Genomic DNA, 9,339 nt, shown 5'->3' with positions numbered 1-9,339 from the left:
GGATCAGAGACCGAAAAGTAAAACCTCAAACCATAAGAACCTTAGAAAATGAACGACATACCCTCATGGAAATTGGAACTGGCATCCAATTCCTGAACAAAACCCGAAACCCACAGGCCATAAGAGATAAGATAGACAAGTGGGACCTCATTAAACTGACAAACTTCTGCAAAGCCAAAGAAACCATCAAGAGAGCAGGGAGACAGCCCACAGATGGGAAAAAGTATTTGCCAACTCCAGGTCCTACAAAGCTTAACATCTTGGATCTATAAGGAACTCCAACGTGCTGAAAAGAAAAAAACAACCAACCCCATTATAAAGTGGGCAAAAGATATGAACAGACACTTCTCAAAGGAAGACATCCAAGCAGCCAACAGACACATTAAGAAATGTTCAAACTCACTAATCATCAAGGAGATGCAAATCAAAATCACACTGAGATACCACCTAACTCCAGTCAGAAAGGCAATTATCAATAACTCAAAAAATAACAGTTGCTGGAGAGGGTGTGGTGAAAAGGGAACACTTCTATACTGTTGATGGGAGTGCAAACTAGTGCAACCTCTGTGGTAAACAGTGTGGCGATTCCTAAAAGCTCTAAATATTGACCTCCCATATGACCCCCCAATCTCACTACTGGGAATATACCCTGAAGAACTCAAATCACTCTATAAAAAAGATATCTGCACACATATGTTTATTGCAGCATTGTTCACAATAGCAGGAACCTGGAACCAACCATGCTGTCCATCAAAAGAGGACTGGCTTAAAAAAATGGTACATATACACAATGGAATACTACACAGCCATAAAAAAGAACAAAATCATGAATTTCGCAGCAACCTGGATGGAACTAGAGTCTATAATACTGAGTGATCTCTCACAGAAACAAAGATCTGAGTATCACATGTTCTTACTCATATAGTGGACCTTGAACATCTATAGTAATATTATAAGAAAAGGATTGACAGTGGTAGGAAACTATGTGGTAGTCAATATCTTTCTGGGGACGGGGAGACACCCCTTATCAGCAAGGGTGCCTGAATGAAGCATATTTGTATACCTAACCCTTAACGGTACCCCACAATATTAAAATAAAAAATATTGATTAAAAAAATTACCTGAAAATGAATGGCTTAAAACTATAAACATTTATTTTCTCTGTTTCTGTGGGTCAAGAATCCTGGAGTGGCTCATCCGGGTGGTTCTAACATGGTGTTTCTCATGAGTTTTTAATCTGATTTCAGTTGGGGCTGAAGTCTTGACTGGGGCTGAAGGATCTCCATCAAAAAGGTGTCTCATTCATATGGCTGGCAAGTTAGTGCTGATGGTTGGTGGGAGGTCTCTGTTTCCTTTCACATACCTCCTCTCCCCCCCACCCCCACCACTAGTATTCCATAATACCAAGGGAGAAGTGGAAATTTCTTGCATCCTATTGGTCACATAGAATACCCTGATTCAATGTGGAGAAACCCACACTGCAAAGCACAAACACAAACCCACACAGAATAGCACAAATCTTGAAAGTTGTCCACCACAGTGACTCAGTCAAGTCTCCAAGGCTAAGATGGAGAGGTCTGATTATTAATACAAGAATCCCAGTTGCCTAAGGTTCTCAACTAGAGTCCATACTGGTCTGCTGACCTTTGCCTTAGGAGAGAGAATGGGAGTGTGAGGCAGAACTATGCTCTCTCAACGTGTTCATGTCCCAATTCTCAGAACTTGTGGATTTGTTGCCTTGTATAGCAAAAGGGACATTGCAGATGTGATTAAGTTAAGATTCTCGAGAAGGAAGATTATCTTGCATTATGTAGGTGAGTCCAGTAAAATCACCATGGTCCTCATACAAGAGAGGCAGAAGAGACGGAGGTGTGAAAGTCAATAGATACAGGACCAGAAGTCAAGAATACAGACAGCCTCTACAAGTTGGAAAAGTCAAGAACTGAATTCTTCCCTAGAATCTCTAGAAGGAACACAGCCTGTTGACAGAAACCTTGATTTTAGCCCCACAAAACCTATTTCAGACTTCTGACCTCCAGGTCCATATGATAGCACATTTGTGCTACTTTATGCTCCTAAGTTTGTGGTGATTTTGTTACAGCAGCAATAGAAAATTAATGCGTGTGGTGAGAAGGAGGATATCCTTTTGTGGGGGGTGGGGAGTGGGGTGATCCCTCAGCTGGTTTCTCTTTTGGAAGATGGAAGGCCATCACCTGTAAACAATGGATGGAAAGAAGAGACTTACTTTCCCCCAAGGATGGGCTGTTTGCTGGGTTTCCAGGAGTGTGCTCTTGCTCTTCTATTACCAGAGGCTGAGAAAAGGTATTGAGAAAAGAGTATGTGAGGTACAGCCAGACTGAGAGAGGAAAAAGAGTGTCCTCTTGGGTTCACTGTTCAAAGAGACGCCTTTTCCGCTACTCAAAACAATTTTTGAAATCATTCGTTCTGAAGCCTTTTAGAGTTTCTGCCATTTTTTATTTCAGCTCTTTCATACTGGCAAAACTTTCCCTTTGAGGACTTTCTTCATCCAGGGAAACAAACAAAAAAAAAGATGATGAGGGTAAGATCAGGTGAATAGGGAGGGTGGGGTATGGGGGTCACGCCATTTTTGGTCAAAAACTGCCAAACACTCATTGTGATGTGGGCGGGTGGTTTATGTAAATCATCTACCATGAAATGGGCAAGAAAATAATTCTGTTTTGGGGGGGCTTCTCCTCTTATGTAAGAGCAGAAGCGTCTGCTATTGATATAAGACAAAGGCTTGCAGAGCCAGAAGTTGCAGTTTAGTCTCCCAAGGGAACTCCAGTACCCAGGAAAACTGCTTGAGATTAGGCCCCTTGTCAGCAGGGTCTGTAAAATGAATTGGCATTTAAAATGGAGAAAATAACCTCTTGATTATCAAAATGAGACTGTCTCAATTATTAAAAGTGACTGGAAAATTACAGACCCCAAGCTACCCAGAAGTTAGCCTGCTGAGAGTGGGTTTCCACAGAGCTGACTTGGTAGAAATTACTGGCACATTACAAAGGATTTCATGCATATAGTTCAGGAAGTGCTGTGCCAACCAAGCTAGTTGTAGGACCATTTTTTTAAACACCGGATGTTATGGTAGTTAAAGTAATGCTAACCATCCCACTAATGATATGCTCTGGTGTCAGAGGCTACGTTTTCTACATGAATAAACATGCTTAAATCTCAGTTGTGTTGTGTCTCTCTTGACCAGAGCAGTGAGGTCTAGGTAAATGACCAGGCTGTGTGCACAGCCTCCCAGATCACAAGAATGATTGCCAAGCCTGGCGCACCAGTGAGCCCCTAATGACTGTTATTATCCTGGATAAATCCAGAAGGAAGTGGAAGAAAATGAGCATCCAAATGTTGCTTGCAGAAAGGAAATTGCGTGTTGTGTTGTAGCAAAAAATATATATATACACAAAAGCCAGATGACAAGTTTGAAGAGCAGAGGTCAGTGAGGTTTGATTTGAATTCTCCTTTAGGATCCATTTGTTTTAAAATATTCAGATGTTTACACAGATAAAATTGAGAGAGTGTTCTGAGGATTTAACAACCAACCTGTTTCCTAGCTATTCTTTTACAACTGCTCAAAGTGTGTGAGATTCAAAAATTTTTGTGTGATCTCTCCTGTGAAGCAGAGCCTTTAAAGTATAATTTTCCTTTTTAACAATGAATTACAAATGATAGACTAATCAGAACTTTCATGTTTTATTCAGCTTTTTAAAAAATGTGGGTAATTTTCTGATAATATTATTTAGATTTTGATGAGGCTTTTGCATTTCAGTCTTTTCATATTTATTCAACCTCTAAAAATATATAATAATAAGATATAAAGCAGTCTCAAACCATATTCAAGGCTGTCTTAACTTGTATAAAGTCCTGGTACAAAGGCTGAAGTCCTGACAATGTGGGAGGAGCATGACAGAGGGAACATAGCCTGGGTTTTGTAGTTCGAGAGACCCTTGTTCAGGTTTAAATCTTTGATTCAGTCACACACTAGCTGTTTGACCGTGGCAAGTTACAATATCCTTTTGAAAGTTCAGGCCCTCATCTACAAGGTGAATGTAGCACTCATACTCATGTGGGAGTAAATATTATACATTAAATACCTACTTTGTCTCTTCTTATTCTGTGTCTTAAAAGTTTATATAAATGTGTAGAGACAGAAGGGTGAAAATATCAAAACCTAGATGACTGAAACATTTAAAATTATATATTATATATGTGAAGTTGTCCTTGTTTTTTAAAATGTAATTTATTGCAAATAAATACCTCAGTAATCGCCATTATTTCTAAATCTGAAAAGTACATCACATTTTTTTATATAAGTACACTATTAGTCCTTGTAAATCTATAGAATAAAAGTAAGCCTTAATATATAAGGTAAACAAAATGTTTAAGGGAGAGCACACAACCAAGTATGAATATAGAAGAGTAACTTTAATTACAAGCTCCAGTTATAATTCAATAAAGTTTCATTTGAAAATTGGCTCTGTATCAGGTATTGTTGTAAGTGTGGTGGATAAAGTGGTGAATAAAATATACTCAATATTTGTTTTCATGAATCTTGCATTTTACGAACAGGAACTTGTAAGGTTATCATGAAAACTAAAGCTAGAACTTGCAAAATATTGAAATCTAATAAAATGGTATCAATAAAATCAGATTTTATTCTGAAGGAAGAGCTTAGCCCACTGCCTGGAGAACATGTAATGTTAATGTAAGACAGAGTTATGGTAGACTGATGGACTTTTATATTATTGAATGTCTATTAACACAGTCTTAGGCTACGATGATAGTCCATTTCAGAAAATGATACCTATTGAACACCCAGCAAAACTCAGCACAGGTAGGCAAAGTAAAATACAAGGTCTTTCTAGAGAATCTTACAGTCTGGTATAGGAGATAATTACTCAAGATAATATACAATATATTCCAAGGTAAACACACAAACAAATAATAAGCTACAGCATCAACAATGAACCAGAATTGACTTTAAAAGGAGGGAGAGATCCAATTTGATTTAACTAGGAAAGACTTGCTGAAGGATCGAGGTGAATGAAACACAATTTGAAGGATGAGTAGGATTTATTCAGGAGGAGATGGTGGTGAGAGCATTCTAGCAAAATCCTGGGTCCTGTTGGGGAACAGAAATTGCTGTACGGAATTCTTTGTTGGAGAGCACATGAAATGTTCTGACCATCTTGGTTATCCACTTTTAATCACCGACATATTTGGGGTCTCACATTTTAAAAGGAATGCAAGTTAAGTAAAAACTATGCCAAGGATGGTGCAGTAGCCGGAAATGTCATTTGAGAAAGGAGTGAAAGCGTTGCTTGTTTATGGTGAAGAAAAGAAGGCTTGATGACACAATGGCAACATAATTTAAATATGCAAAGGGTGGTCTTGAACTACAGTCTAAAGTGGATTTTATAGTTCTTAAAACATATCTGGAAAACCTTTGACTAGGGATATTGTTGTTGGGGAAATTCCAAACTGGATTGGCAGGTTTATTAGATGAAGTTCAAGGCTCTTCTGATATCAATATTTTATAATTCTATTTTCAATTGTGATTTTAATACTAAAAATGTTTGCTTACTTGCAGAAAAATGAGCATAATAGTACTGTTTTTAAGAATGAAAAAAAAATCCTCTTCAGTGGATATCTCTTGCTTTGCTTCCCAGTACCCATTCACCCTCTGTGTCTGGTGATGGTAACCACCTTCCAACTCTAGAGGTGGTACACACCACCTAGACTTAGGAAATTAGAATACCCAATTCCCTTGGCCACAGTGATTGTCTCAGTGCTGGACATATGACCTAATCACAGCTGAAAATATGATATAAAATTTTTAGTAGGGTTTCTGGTTAAGACCACCTTTCTTCCATTCTGTATGTAAAGTTGAGAGACTATATGACCTGGAATCTGCTGCCATTATCTATCATTATCTAACACAGACACCACATGCGGGAGAGAAATGAGAAGTGATAGAGAAAAACTGAGTTACCATTGCATTGCCTGAACCTTCAAGCTTGCCATGTTTGGAGAAGGCCAGCAGTCCTTCTGGGCTTAGGGTTTTGTAAATTAAGATATTTCCTTTTTGCAAATCAGCTTGTGAATGGTTGGCTGTCACTTGCAACTTCAGGCTCCTAACTGATGCAGAACTAAGGGTGCAACAATCTAAATATGGGTAAATAAAGATTGATACAACTACTCAGTAAACTGGTAGGTAGTCATTAAAAGTCCTTTTGAAGATTATATAATAATGTGGAAAGAGACAGAATGCAAAATACAATTGAGCCTCGTTATTTGCAGATTGCTCATTTGCAAATTCTCTTACTTGCTAAAATGCATTTGTACCCCCCAAATCAACAGCTGTGGTTCTTTTTTGGTCATTTGCAGCCATAAGCAGAGTAGCAAACAATTGTAATACCTAACATACATGCTCCAAACTGAGGTCAAACAAGGTTGCACTCTGCCTTCTTGTTTTAGCTCCTAGACTATAAACAAGTGGTCTTTTGGTGGTCTATTTAATGCTATGTTTAATATTTCATTTTTTTTAGTTTTTTGTTAGAGATTTTACTGTATAAAATGGACCTCAAGCAGAGTGCTGACATGCTGTCTAGTGTTCCCAAACACAAAAAAGATGTGATGTGCCTTATGAAGAAAATAAATGTGTTAGATAAACTTCATTCAGACATGTTAGTGTTGTTTGCTGTTAGTTCAACATAAATGAATCAATCAATTATATATAATAAATAAGGTATTTTAAATGGAAACATACATGAAGCAAGGTTATGCACTGACCAACTGCTGAAGACATTGTGAACAAAGGATCACAGGAACCTAATACTATATTTCTCCTAGGAGCAATGAATCATTATTTGCGTAGTCAGTGTTTGTGGTGACTTTATAGAAAATAGCTGTCATCAAGAATGAGAACAGACTATATGTAAAAAATACATGAAAAAGAAAAAGACTGGAAAAATGATCAATCAAAATAATAACAGTGGTGGTACTATACCAGTAGGATTGTGAATTTGTCATCTTTTCCTTAACTTTTGAATGTTTAAAGATAAAATTATATCTATATGATAAGAAGATATCTTACATTTTTAAAAAGCACACATCAAGAAATCCAACAAAACCCGCGCAAAAACAACATTGGACCTTTTATTTAGAGTCAGTTTAAAGCAATATATGACAATTAGCTTATTACTTTAAGGTCTTGCTTCATTAAAAACAAACATGCACCAAACAAATATTTGTTTTGGCATAACTCAGTTTGGTTACTCACTTAAGTCACCAGATATGACTATTAATGATTCTTCCCACAAATCAAATTTCTATCTAAGAAATGTGCCAAAGTCCTAAATGAGGACATTGGGAAGCATACCAGTTTTTATTTCCTCTAACTTCCTACTCAATATAAATGTTCTTTTCTACCATCTCCCAAAGAGAAGCATCTGACTTTTAAATGTGTTATATAAAGAGAAGTTTGCTATCAAACACTACCATTTTGATCATTCATAATCGTTACAAATATTTCTTATATTTATCTATATTCCTGTTATGGTCTGTTTTTTAACTACAGAGGATGAACCAAATCCCCTTTGCAGAATGTACCTCTTCACACATTGCAAGGGAGCTATCATTTCGTCCCTATGGTTTTTCTTTTCTAGGCTAAATATCCCCAGGAACTTTATCCATTCTTTATAAGAGTAGTTCTCTAAATCCTCTGTTGTCCTGTTCTGCCTTGTTTCTGTGAGTTCCAGTTGGCAATGCCCTTCTTAATGTGATGAAATCAGGACTGAGGAAAATGTGGGATTTGCAGGCCCAGGAATACCACTGCCTCCACTGCACTTGACCTTGTCAACAGAGGAAACTCAACAGGGCTCTGAGAAATTGTGGTTTCTAGAATGAATATACCATTGTGCAATGTAACTGCTGCAAGAAGATAGGCATTCATTGGGATGAATAATATTAGTATATTTCTAAAATAATCAATTTTGCACATGATTGGAATTTTAAAAAATCAATTTATAGGCATATCTTTTATTTCTAGTTTAAGGTTTTCTATTTTCTCTTTCTATTTTCTAGTTTTCTTTAATTTTTATCCATTATATATTCAAACAAATTTTTCCCTTCCTTTCCCATTCAAGCTTTTAATGTTTGGTTATTTAGATTTCTTTCTTATTATTGTCGACAGAAACTACACAAGCTACAATGCAAACATTTCAAATTCTTAGAGGTATGTTTGTCATATTACAAAGTGAAATGTTTTGATTTTTGATTTAACCTTATGTTTTCACATATTGAAAAACTAATGCTAAACTTGCTTATGAGATAATAATGTTTAAATTCCCTAAGACTAATCACTGAATAATACAAGCAATAAACTGTAGCATGCTGGATGATACAAAGAAATATGTAAAAGGGCTTTTGCTGATGCTAATTATGTTTTAAAAGTCCTTATGCATTCAGCTAGTTCTAGTGGTAAAATTATATATTTTATATTTTTGTTACAAGTAATCTTGCTGTCAAACATATGTCTTTATGAATGCCTAATATTGAGTTAAGTGCTTTAGCAAAAATCATAAGAATTTTGGACTCAGAAATAGAAATGTGAACATTGCTTTGCATTTTTATTGCCATATACTTTTCAAGGCAGTCATTCTTTTTTAAAATTGACACAAAATATTTTTACAACTTTAAGGAGCACATGTGATATTTTATTACATGCATAGACTGTGTGATAATCAAGTTAGAGTATCCATAACCACAATTATTTATCATTTCTGTGTGATTCTAGTCCTCTCTTCTAGTTATTTTGAAATGTACAGTACATTGTTGTTAGCTATAGTCACCCTACTCTGTTATCAAACATTAGAACTTATTCTGTCTAATTGTATGATTGGCTGACTTACTACCCAACTTCTCTTCAACTTCCCTTTTCCCATCACCATACCCTTCCCAGCCTCTGGGATCTACCATTCTACTATCTAACACCATGAGTAGCTCCTACATATGAGTAAGAACATGAGATATTTATCTTTCTGTGTCTGGTTATTTCACATAACATAATGACCTCCAGCTCCATCCATATTGCTGCAAATGACAAGATTTCATTATTTTTTATGGTTGAATAGTATTCCGTTGTGCATATATACCATATTTTCTTTATCCATTTGTCTGCTGATGGACACTTAGGTTGATTGCATATGTTTGCTATTGTGAATAGTGAATACAATAAATATGTGAATGCAGGTATCTTTTTGATATACTTATTTCTTTTCCTTTGGATAAGACCAAGTAGTGGGATTTCTG

Source organism: Carlito syrichta, unplaced genomic scaffold, assembly GCF_000164805.1.
Source record: "Carlito syrichta isolate Samal-C Ts95f unplaced genomic scaffold, Tarsius_syrichta-2.0.1 Scaffold304536, whole genome shotgun sequence".
Classification (NCBI taxonomy): domain Eukaryota; kingdom Metazoa; phylum Chordata; class Mammalia; order Primates; family Tarsiidae; genus Carlito; species Carlito syrichta.
Note: the sequence above shows the minus strand (reverse complement) of the source record.